The sequence below is a fragment of the Lycorma delicatula genome, chromosome 9 (genome assembly GCF_047948215.1).
Source record: "Lycorma delicatula isolate Av1 chromosome 9, ASM4794821v1, whole genome shotgun sequence".
NCBI lineage: Eukaryota > Metazoa > Arthropoda > Insecta > Hemiptera > Fulgoridae > Lycorma > Lycorma delicatula.
The window spans coordinates 31,954,041-31,967,556 of record NC_134463.1 but is presented as its reverse complement, the minus strand read 5'-3'; the positions used below and the strand labels follow the sequence as shown (position 1 = coordinate 31,967,556).

The following is a 13,516-nucleotide window of genomic DNA, read 5'->3' as shown; positions in this document are numbered from 1 at the left end:
ATACGCCTGTATAATTATTTGGCTGTGAAGTTTCTAAACAATATTTATGTTCATTTTTTATACGGGTAACTTTTAGGAAATTGAAGTTGTATTCATTTTTTTATGATTTTATTTATTATTACAAGAGCATTTGTATAAAATTTGTTTCATAGCAGTTTGAGGGAGAGTACATGGGTATGGGTACATATTAAAACGATGTTGCAGCACTGGATTATTTACATCGGATTAATTTCACGATCACAGTACTTCGTACAAGGAGGTAAAAAACGAAAATGTTTTTAAAACGATTCTATCAAAAGAATGCTTAGGCAACATACTTCAGTTAGCGCTGTGAGTATGGAGGATGGGTAATTTAGTATAAATCCGACAGATTGTGTTAATTGTATGTACCCATATTATTAATTTGTTTTTTCTATTTGAAACTTGTTTGTTTTTAATTTTTTGTAGATTAGAATTAGATATATTTACTAAATATTTATGTAACTTTAATGCCTAATTTTATTTATTTTTATTTTGTAATATGACTTTTATAAACGTTTTTCTTATATTCTTCTCGTTAAATATGTTAATATGTATTTAAAACATACTTTTTACTGTAGTCTCCTACAATTCGTGCCTTAAACTAATGAGTAAGGAAAATATAGAGCTTTGGTGACGCTTGGCTCATGAAGCTAATTTAGCACTAAAATTTTTTGAAGAGGTATAGGTCGTCCCGTGGACAGCCCGTCTACTTTTACGGACAGTCCTGGTGTAGCGATCTGCCTCGGTAATTGTCTGTGCGAATGTTAGGTTAGACTATTTGATAAATAATCTGAACTTTTTTTGTAACTTTTAATTGTCTTACTACGTGATAATTTGAGTTGTGTAGGTTAAATAAGTAACATTGGATGCTTATTGTCTTGATTTTTGTATATGCGAAAACAAAACCATAAACTTGTTGGTTTCACATGTATTCCACTCAACGTTATATTTAAGCCACAGCTTAAAATAATATTACGCCGAGATGATTCAGTTTGCGTTCTTGACAAAATTATGATCGTTGTGCTTAACATTCCTGTATTAAGTTGAACATGACTTGTGTAAAAAAATCCACATCGCTGGGATGGTGGTTATGACGATATGCAACATAACATTAATCTCGGTGAAGGGAGGCAATGTAAAACTCTCATTAATTATTCCATAAAAAAGAAGGCTGGAACTGGCCAATAAAGGATTTCTGTAGGGGGTTTTTTCCATGAACTTGTTTAATTTTAACGATTGATAATATATTTTACAATTGTTTATTTTCTTCCAAATACTTATCAATCTTCAACAAACGATGGAAAGAATTATTTTCATATAAGTATCAGTGATCTCAGTTTTGTAAATTACACTTCTTTATATAAACGATTTTAAAAGAAAAAGGCACCGGCTTTTTTTAGAAGACCGTTAAAAAATCAAAATACATACATACCTTTCACTCACTTTTGCGTGTCTTGAGACCTGTATTCTTGAAGGATGCACAATTTGTTTTTGCAAGTGACCAGTGTCATTACAATTGAGGTACATTTTTAATAAATAGTACAGTATATAATTAAAGAAATTATTTCTTTATTGCATAGTATATTTTTAGAGAATTTTGATTAATCGAATCGAAATAAATATGTATCCCCATTTTCAGTTTTCTATTTATAAACGGTTTTAGCATTCTTTTTAATGGGTCATTCATTTGGTACACCATTCTGATATGTATCAATTTTTATGCAATAAAGGGATTCATTAATTTTATTTCTTTATGTAAATGAGACATGCAAACGATCTGAGGAGAGGAAGCACCACTCATCATTTGTTTTCTGTGAGAGTAATGGTGTCCAATGTGCAATATGAACCTGTATTGAATAGAATTAAGATAATTATGCATTTCGATAAGATTAGAATGTTTAAATGCAAATGAGTTCGGGTCATTGAAGAAGGCAACAGATACACTACCCGTTACACGTTTTTCTCATTTTCCTTTATAAGCCTGAAACGATTTTTTTTTTTTATTCTTATGAATATCTACGTAGTTTTCAAGGGTTATTTGAGACTCCTGTCGGTTTCCTTCAACTGTTACGTTGATGGTTGTGCAAATTCAATTTATTTAAATTATTACATTAAAATCAGGGATTGAAATAAAATAAAATTATGAAACGTTGTATAAGCACGATTAAAAATTAGAACTGTTAGGTTATCATTGGCTGGGATATTCATATATTAAATACGAGATTTATTTGTATTACAGTATTCCAGAGGTATTTCTAGGCTATAATATTAATCTACAAACAGGTGTTCAGATATTCATTCAGTTATATTTATTCAGCATTATATGTATCTCTACGGGATTGTTTAATCATTGTTTTATCATGGCATGGTAACTAGATAGAGGGCATTTGTGAGCGAGATAGAAAAAGAATTGATAATCTAATTGTTTTTTTTTGCGTGCTAATTCCATTTCCAAAATGTTAATTCGGTTATGAATTAAAACAGCAGATGCTGGTAGGTCAGCCATTGCTAGAAAAAGTATAATAATAAAACAATGGAATTGTACAACACAATACATGATCTATAGTTTATTGTGTTTTGTAACTATTGTCGAGAATTATTAACGCTGCGTGAAGGTTACGTAAATAAAGTCCATTATAAATGTATATAAAATATAATAACGCATAATGATAAAAGATTATTTTGTTGTATAATATTGCAATTTAACTTAATAAAACCTTTTTAATTATAAAAACTAAGTAATGTAGATAAATGCAACCTGAAGCATCATTTTTGCATGTAATTAAGCCGGTAAAATGAAGTGCATGGGACAAAATTTCAAAAAAAAACTTTACGAGAATTTTTTTGAACCCAAGACTAGTAGCTAATTTAAAAAATAAAATTCTAGTGGTGGAAAATAACTATTGCCTAGGATTCTACAATCTTGGCAGTAATCAATAATGAGAATTATCATTTTATATTCAACAAATATCGGCTTTTAAGAATTTGTGAAAGGTTCCAGAATTGTTAAAAAATCTTCATTGCATAACTACATTAATATTCTAATAATTCATAACAATTAATAATTCAATACTTCAATTAGTCATACTCAATATTTTTTTTTTATAATTACAAAAATACTCGAAACTTCTTATCTTGTTAATCAGAAAAAAATTTGTTAGTATAATTCTGTTAATATATTTCGCTGAATTTTCCACTGTACATTTACTGATCACTATATATTCCACTTAATTTCAAAGTGTTTAACAAATAAGTTCTTAAATTAATTATTTTCAAATAATAAAATAATTTAACGGGATAGGATTTTAACAGTTTTTATCGACCCCCAAATTAATTTTTCACGGCAGTATAATTTTTTTCGAAACAAATACAATAATAAATATGTATCATAGTTATAAAAAAAATTATATTTATATACACAGATTGATATTGGAGGAAAGGGAAATAATTTGGGAATTAATTCTAGAGCTTGAAATAAGGAAAAACGTTCATATAAAAACATATGTCTGAAAAGTTTTGTTATCGAGTCTCGTCCAGCGAAAAATTTCACCTGGATTTCATAAGCGGTATAAACATAGGTGAAACGCTTTGAGTGTCGGCTGGTGAAAGATTTTGTCCTGATTTCTCCGCCTTCAGTAAAATTAAGCCAACCTGTAATTCTTGGGATCCAAATGAAGGGGTAAATTTAGAGGTTTTGAAAAATCTGACTTGAAAAATCGAAAAAAAAAAAGTCCCAGAACTTTTTATTTTTTATAGTTTTTGAGATATGTGGGATAAAAAACCAAAATATTGGGGCGAAAAACAAACTATTTTATGTTTTCCGTAAAATAAGTTTGTTGAATGGATAATAAACAAATAAAATTTTTAAATTAAACTTATAGAGAATTTGATTCTGTGTAAAATGGTATGAGTAAAGTTCACAGAAACTTAATACAAACGTAATAATGTAGCCAGTGGGGACGAAGCGCGGAATCGTGAAGGGCCAGGGAGGTAGCCTTTTTACGGAGGATGGCCTGGTCACACGCAAGAGTGGCTAGGTCGGGGCACTCTGATGAGGTATGAAGGACCCTCGAAGTATGGGGGGTGGTCGCGCGAGGGTCGGGAGGGGGAATGCATGAGGACATACTCGGACCCTGACTAGTGATAAGGAATGGAAAGGTAACCTCCCGGGGAGGGGTATTACGGCATCCAGAAGCTGAGGTCTAATGCTTCAATGAACCAGAAGGGACCCCGATGGGAGAGTGTCCAATGATGGATAATGCTGACGGGTAGTGGTTAGAAAATTGGAAAAAACCAAATAAACAAAATAATGTACCGTAAAAAAAAATGATATATAAAAAAAAAAGGGAAAAAAAACAATGGATTTTTATACTCATCGCCGCATCACATTAGGTCAACCGAGGCAACATCGTTTAGGCGGTTACCGGTTGACCTGGTGTGGTTAAAAAAAAGGATAAATAAAAATACAAAGGTAAGAATTTCTAAGTTTATTAAACGTAAAACTTATAGAAATGTGGCAGATTTTGATAAGTTCGTCGATCCACTACGGCGGGGACATTTTCAGCAACTTATTTAATTGTTTGTATATATTTGTTATTTTTCTAAAATATTTAATTTTTTTATTTTACAACATTGAAATTTTTTCCATTTAATACCTATTTAAAATCTACCACATTTTGATGTTTTTTTTTAATAAATTTCAGAATTATTACGTTTATATATTTGAATAAAATCTACCGTTTCTATGAACTTTATTCATACCATACCATTTTACTCAGAATCTAATTGTCTACAAGTATTGTTAAAACTTTTAACGTGTTTATTACCCGTTAATAAAGTTATTTTACACCAAACATAACACAGAATTATTGCGATAAAAGGCTTAGTGAATGGAAAAAAAGAAAAGGAAGGAAGAGATTTCAAATGATGGATGGGATTATGGAAAAAGGAAAATATGCTGAAACATAGAGATTAGTAAAGGACAGAACAAGGTAGAGAGCAGCAGCCGTGATAGGAACTTTTTTTTCTGTTTAGCCTCCGGGAATCACCGTCAGGGTATTACTTCAGAGGATGATATGTGAATGTAATGGAAATGTAGTCTTGTACAGTCTCAAGTAGACCATTTTTGAGATGTGTGGTTAATTGAAACCCAACCACCAAAGAACACCGGTATCCACGATCTAGTATTCAAATCCGAATAAAAGTAACTGCCGCCGTGACAGGATCTGTCCTAATTGCACAACACTATGAATGAATGAATGAATGAACGTTAAACATAATATTGTGAGCTTTCGACTCCAATCTTTTGTTATTTAACATAAATTTCCCAAAAACTACTAAAAATACAGTTCTGTTTAATAAAAATATAGCAGTTTTAATTTTTCAGGTCAGATTTCATACAAAACCACTAAATTTACCTCTTAGTTTGTGTCCCAAGTATTACAGGTTGGCTTAATTTTACCGAAGGCTCAGAAATCAGGAATAAATCTTTCGCCAGTCGACGCTCACTAGCGAAGCTTTTCTTTTTTGTAGCTAAATTGTATGAACGTCTTTTTTTACACCATTAGAACAGGTCCTGAAAGTTTATTTTTTACACTTTTCGTAAATCACTGTATATCAATTATCTCGCAAAAGCCGAGATAATATGTGGCATCTTAACCAATTCCGAGTTAACGAATGGTAACTGATGGAAAATATTATATATATATAAAATACTATATTAATTCTTAAGCTAATTTATTGTTTATATTTGTAGTATAAATGTTGTTTATTGTGATCAATAAAATTGCAGCAAAAATAAATTTATAAATACATCCTAAATAATGAGTAATAAACATTTTTATCATAACAGTTGTTATAACTGTTTATCAGTAGGATATAAAGTTTATGAAGAGATGAATAGTATAATAAAAAAAGTAAAATAATAATTTATTATTATCCAAGAACAAATTACTTGTGCGATACATTACACATTAAAATATGATAGCACTTAAAACAAAACTCAATAAAAAAGTTTGATATTTGTACTATTGAATGTAGTAATTACGCATTGTTTGACGTCCGAGCCATAAAACTGTAGTGACATTAATCCATCTACTATGTGTTTAAGAGAATATTACCCTTAGCGGAGATGAGAAAAATATCGTATTATTTCCTTGTACGAAGTAATGGAAGTATTGTGATCGCGAAAAATTTCGGTTTTCAGATTTCAGCGGAAATATCCATTTTAACCATTCCTGAATCCATTTTGACTACTTTGGGCGTGACGTCTGTACGTATGTATCTCGCTCGCATATCTCAAAAACCATTAGACATAGGATGTTGAAATTTTGGATTTAGGACTGTTGTAACATCTAGTTGTGGATCTCCCCTTTTGATTGCAATCGACTGGACTAAAAGGGTCCAAAAAAGCCCAAAATTCAAAAAAATTATATCTTGGACTTTTTCTTAACTACAGTAATAAGTCCTCATTGAGAGATTTTCAAGATATATCATAAGTGGTACTTATTTTCATCGGTTACAGAGTTATAGCCAAATTAAATTTTAATTAATGAAATATTTGGTTCTTACAAGGGCACATCGGTTCGAATCAGACATCTCCTTTTTTTTAACTTTTTTTTAATTTAGATAAATTGATTTATTAATAATTATTAACCTCCGATTGCAAAACAAAAACAATAAATAATAATTCAATAATAATAATTTAAAAAATACGAAAAATATCAGGAGTTATTAATAAAATAAAATTTTTTGTACTTTTCATTTAAAAATAATGTATATATGTATTTAATAGGCGAACAAGGAATTCATCTGGTGTCTACATCATATTTTTTTAAATCAACAATCAAATGGTTTAAATATATAATTAGCAGCATTCATCACTTTAATTAAAATCTACATAATTCAACACACGTATTTTATTTTTCCATTTTGGCCTTTATTTACTTTATATTTTTTTATCAGAGTGCACTTATTTTTAATTTTAACTTTTTACAGAACAAAAGAAATAAATTCTAATTTTTAACACCAATTACTCTTTATTTATTTAAAACCAAAAATAATCGTCAAACAGTTATAATATTTGAACAAAATTTAAATTATATTTAAATCATGCTCATACTTCTTATATTATTTTGCTGTGTGTTGTTTTTGGGTCGTTATCGTATAAAATATTGTGAAAAACAAAAAGTAAATGTAGCATAAAATCATATATACTATACTAGAGCAGCTCTTTGTACAGACTGCTATAAAACTGATAGAATTATAAACTCGACGTAATAAAAGTTAATTTTAAAGAATAATTATTTTTTATTTATTTTTTTATTTTTAACTCAGTTATGAAATATTAAAAAAAAACTAGGAACCCCTGCATTAAATAAATTTTTAATATTTTTTCAGGGTGTTATTAAAGGTTCGTTACAAGAAGAGAAATTTTGTACTTATAGAAACGTGAAAAATAACAGTTTTCAAGATAAAGGGCCCTATTTTATTCCTTGTTATTTTTAACAGATTACCGAAGAATATAAAAATTCTTCCCTTCAATTTATTTAAAATATTTAAATAATATTTTAAATAAAGCGCCTAAGATAGGCGCTTGTTGTGATATAAATTATAATACAATTTCTGTAACATTATACTCCTACATCAACCGTGTGTTTTTCATGAGTAATTGTTTTTAGTAATAAATAGAAATATTTGAATAAATGAAGAATTTTTTTTTATTCAGTTTTTTATTGTTTCGTTAGTGAATAAACAAACAACTTTATCTCAAGTTTGTTGTAGATTTATTTTATTAATATATTTAAATATTTATTTTGAATAATAATCAAAGCATTTATTTTGAAGTTATCGTTATAAATGCAATTAATACATTAGTGCAGTTTTATTATTTTCATTAAATATTATTTGTGCTTACTGGTTTTTATTTCTTGAAACAAAATGAATTAATATTATTGCGAGTGATACGTCCACTCCTTCCTGCTAATACAAACTTGGTATCTTCATTCATTTGACAGGAGAGCCCCTACGTGTAAGTTCCTACTTGTGTGATGCTGTATCTCACCATATAAGTGTTAAGTATGTACGATACTCTCCCGTCTCGCGACCCTGTAGGACTTGAATATAATTTTAAATCACGATTATTTTTCATAGTAAAATGTTGTAAAAAGTTATACCCGAAGACGAGGCATATTAGATCTAGAGGGTCGAAATAGGAGAAAAAATTTAACCAAGCATGCGACAAAGTAGAAAGGGTTGCTAAAAGTGTGTGACAGCGTATGAAACTCTTCATAAAAATATTCGGTTGCTAATTCTTTTTCTTTCCCGCCTAGCGCTACAGCTCTAGAAGGGAAAGTATTGTAATCGGTCCAATTTGGGCATATGCGGATTTCACCGGATTTTTACGTTTTGACTCCTAAAAAACGCAAAAAATAGAAACCGGATAGAAATGTTCGTATGTACATATGTGTATTCAGTGTATCACACCTTATAACTCCAGAACTAACCAAGCGATTTTGACCAAACTTTGTCAGATTACTTCTATATGTGGTGCATTGATGTCATTAAATTTTCAACTAGAAAGGTCAAGGGGGTGAGGCTGTAAAGCAACGTAAACCCTCAGTATCTCGAGATTTTACCTAATTAAGATCTTATTTGTGTTAGGCACATTTGTTATCAATTAAAAAAATAGTATTTCCAAGAAAGATTTTATTGCAAAATCGCACCTCACCCCTAAAAAGTGCACTAAATAAACTAATGGCTAAGTGAGTATAGTACGTCATTAGTGTTCCTCTCACCACAAGGAGCGCTAGTGTAGCACAGACGTACAACTGCTGTGGTCGTCTTATTTATTTTTCGATTTAGCCTCCGGAACCACCGTAAGGTATAATTTCAGAGTATGAATGAGGATGATATGTATGAATCTAAATGGAGTGTAGTCTTGTGTAGTCTAAGGTAGACCATTCCTGAGATGTGTGGTTAATTGAAACCCAACCACCAAAGAACACCGGTATCCACGATCTAGTATTCAAATCCATGTAAAAATAACTGGCTTTACTAGGACTTGAACGATGCAACTGTCGACTTCCAAATCAGCTGATTTGTTACTGCTCGTCTGGTATGTTGTAACGTCACAGGTGATTGGTATAATTAAATAAATGAATAATATCTAAAATGTAAAGAAGTATTTTAAGTGACCGTTAGTGTCGCCACACCCGGGCGAATGAAATAGGTATGCGCGCGCTTTAGTCGAATCATTAAATGAAATAAACTCAAAATATTATATTCGAATAAAATTATAAATTAAGTTGTGTGTGTAAGCCGTGCATCAGAAAAAAGCCGCACGCGGCTTTTTTAAGCTCTCATTGAGAGCTTTTCAACAATATCTCATAAGTGGTACTTATTTTTATTGGTTCCAGAGTTAGAGCCAAATAAAAGTTTAATTAATTAAATATTTGGATCTTACAAAGGGATCTTATATCGCTTCGAATCAGACATTTTTTAACTTTTTTTTAAATTTAAATATATGATTTATTAATCATATATTAACCTCTGATTATAAAAAAAAATTACGATAAATAATAATTCAATAATAACAATAAAAAAACTTTTTTAAAAATATGAAAAAATATCAGAGAAGTTATTAATCAAATAAAATTTTATGTACTTTTCATTTTAAAAAAAGTGTAATTTAATAGACATACAAGGAAGTAATATGTGTTCACATCAGATTTTTTATAAAAATTTTATGTTCACGACATTGCCAGTTCCCGTGATGAACCACAGTGAAGGTGTCTTTTGTAGGGCTAATAATTGTCTACATTTCAATCAGTGGGCTTGGTATGATGATTTACAATAGTATATTCCTTTTAAAAAGGAAACTATTTTACTTCCACATTTTTCTCAGTAAACGTGGCATTGGATGTTTGTTATTCTTTAAAATGACCATGTAATTTCAGGAGTGATTTTTATGTTAAACTTTCATGTAAAGTAAAATTTTTAAATATTAATTATTTAAACTGACTGAAATTTGTTTATAAATGATACAGTAAATTCCCGTGAGCAACTTACTTGAAACAGAGTTTGGTGTATTAAATGTTTAGTGAATTTATCACTAGGTAACCCCTACGGTTTTCTATTTTTGTCGAAAGATTAAAAGAAATCTGACAATTTTTAACATTAACAAATAATTATATTTTTAATTTGTTTTAAAATAATTAAATATTTTTAGTAACGCCTGGTGGTAACCAAATAATAGAATTCCTTTCCAAACAAATTTGAAATCCGTGAGAATTATAAATTTGGAATAAAAATGCTCCCATTACTGATTGAACAGAATTTTCCCCCAACAAAAAAATCCGATGTGGAGACCACACGATTTCCTTGTACGCCTATTAAATTACACATACACATTTTTTTAAAATGAAAAGTACATATAATTTTATTTCATTAATAATTTCTGATATTTTTTTCATTTTTTTCTTTTTTATCGTTACTATTGAATTATTAATTATTGTAAAAACTTCTTTACAATCAGAGATTAATAATTATTAATAAATCAATATATATTTAAATTAAAAGAAAACGTTAAAAATAAAAGGAGATGAAGCCGGGTTAGAAACGATGTGCCTTCCCCTTGTAAGATCAAAATATTTCAGTAATTAAAATTTTATTTGGCTATAACCCTGGAACCAATGAAAATAAGTACCACTTATGGATATATCGTTGAAAAGCTCTCAATGAGGACTTATTACTGCAATTAAGATAAAGTCCAAAATCCAAAAGTTTTCGATTTTTTTGCTTTTTTGGACCCTTTTTGTTCAGTTGATTGCAATCAAAAGGGAAGGTGCACAACTAGATATTACAATATGGATTCACGGAAGGTCAATGTGGATATTTCTGTTGAAATCTGATAACCGAAATTTTTCGCGATCACAATACTTTCTTTACTTAGTACAAGGAAATAAAAATTATTACCTAATTGACTGCCCCATTTATTAACCACATTGTAATTGAAAAGATGATAGGATTTTCCTGTTTGATTTGCTTATGAATCCAGAAGAAATTTGTTAATTTTATTTGAATTTTTTCCATACTTTCCATATTATAAAACACTTTATAATTAATTATACAAAATAATTTTAGATTAAATCTAAATAGTTTTAGAGGTTTTATCCTTGTTTACTTACACGAAAAATCCGTAATTGGAAACATGATAACTTCTATAGTGTTGTTTTTCTTCTACAAACAAAGGAGAAGAAAAAACAAAAACCTTTGACCTTAAGGGAGACGCAGAATACTATAAAATTATTATGATTCAACATTTTTGAGAATTTTCTTAAAAAGGCCTCGTATTTTTCGGAAACCTAACGAAAAATTCACATATGTTCGTAGTGTACCGGCCAGTTCAGGTAAAATTCCCTATAACTGAAAACTTTTCATTCAGTTTTATGGTTAAAAAATCTGAAAATAAGTGACTGAAAATTCTTTTTGATGTAAACTGTAATCATCACAATATTAACAAAATTGAAATTTAAAGTAGTTCCTGAATAGGAATCTCGAAATTAATTTTATAAATTACACGTTACTCAAATAATAAATAAGGTAGATTAAAAATGTTATAAAAATTATTTTATAGGGAATCCAATCCAGTTTAAAAGAATAAGGTAGTTTTGCCCATTGGGATTGGAAATTTGGGTAAGATTGTCCAAATGTTAGCCTATAAGTTTTAGTTTTAGTTTGGAGAGATTATAATTTAAATCAATAAAAGAATATATTTTTTTCTCTCGATTACCAAATATCTTTCCATTCTTATTGTTTGGATGTCAGTTAATGAAACGGAATTACATTTACTTGACCTTTCTTTTATCGTAAAAAGAAAGCTTACCGAAAAGACCATTAAAACTGTAAAAATAAATTGTTAGTAGACTATAAAATGATCTCTCACTTGCTAACATTACTTTAAAAAAAAAAAAAAACTATTTGATGATGATGATGATAGCCTTATTAAAAAAAAGACATTTTGATTTTTTGCCAATCTGTTTTACTTTTTAAGAGAATAGTGTGGTTCAGTGAGTTTATAACTTTATAAAAGAGATTTTTAAGAAAACATTTGCGTCAGTAGACAACGGCTACATTAAATAAAGTAATTCAAATTGATTTTTTCAAAATTCTTTTCAATAAAACAGTTCTAAATTAAATAAACAATGACTGGGCTTTAAATATGACGTCAAAAATTGGTCATTTGTCTGTCTGTACATAAAATTATTTGAGAATGAAGATCGTAAATTCAGCTGATGTGGTAACACGCAATTAATTTAGTTTTAACCACTACTAGCATTTAATTCTCTGGTTACTGTAATGGGTCAGTAATAATATTAATGTACACTAGAAAATCTTATAAAAGTTCAATTTTTTCAGTTAACCCTCGCATCAATACATATATATATGATTTATTAGTTTTTTCTGACTTTTTTGAGAACAAGCTGTATTAATTGAAAAACACTTTATTTTTGTAGATTGTATAGGAATTTTGAGAAATTATTATATAATTTTAGCCATTCTTTCTTGTACATAGTAAAAGAAGTATTGTGATCGCGAAAAATTTCGGTTTTCAAATTTCAGCAGAAATATTCATTTTCACCATCCCTGGATCCATTTTGACTAGTTTCGGCGTGACATCTGTACGTATGTACGTATATCGCATAACTCAAAAACGATTAGCTGTAGGGATGTTGAAATTTTGGATTTTTTTTTGGCTAGATGTAGAAACATCTAGCTGTGCACCTCCTGTTTTGATTGCAATCGACTAGACCAAAAGTGTTCAAAAAAGCCAAAATCAAAAAAAAAGTAGTATTTTGTACTTTTCTTAGCTGTAGTAAGCCCTCATTGAGAGCTTTTCAAAGATATATCCTAAGTGATATTTATTTTCATTGGTTCCAGAGTTATAGCCAAATTAAATTTTAATTAATGACATTTTTGGATCTTACAAGAGGAAGGCACATCGGTTCGAATTAGACTTCATCTCTTTTTTTAACTTTTGTTTTCTTTACTTTAAATATATTTATTTATTAATTAACCACTGATTGTAAAAGAAATACAATAAATAATAATTCAATAATAACAATATAAAAAAATGAAAAAAATATCAAAAGTTATTAATGAAATAAAATTTTATATACTTTTCATTTAAAAAAAATGTGTATATGTAATTTAATAGGCGTACAAGGAAGTCATGTGGTGTCCACATCAGATATTTACAATCGGAATTCAAAAACTCAGGTAAAAAGTAATACTTAAATTTGTTATAGTTATGGTTTTTCCTGGTGGTTAGCTTAGTTGTTTTCCTGTCAACTATTGTAATTTTTAAAGCAGGTGTTTGATGTTTTATCTGATTCATATGTTAGTTATTATTATTATTTTTTCGCGGTAACTTGTGAATTTCGTTGAAGTAAATTGATTCAGAGCGAAAAATTTACGTATAATTTTTACATGACTG

The 13,516-nt window shown here is 29.0% G+C and overlaps 1 non-coding gene across 1 annotated transcript; it reads left to right on the top strand.

The window, feature by feature from the left end:
- The first annotated feature begins 612 nt into the window (after nucleotides 1–612).
- LOC142330778 (U12 minor spliceosomal RNA) lies at nucleotides 613–765 on the top strand. Its single transcript, XR_012757835.1, has one exon. It is a non-coding gene; the product is annotated as a U12 minor spliceosomal RNA (small nuclear RNA).
- Nucleotides 766–13,516: the final 12,751 nt, after the last annotated feature.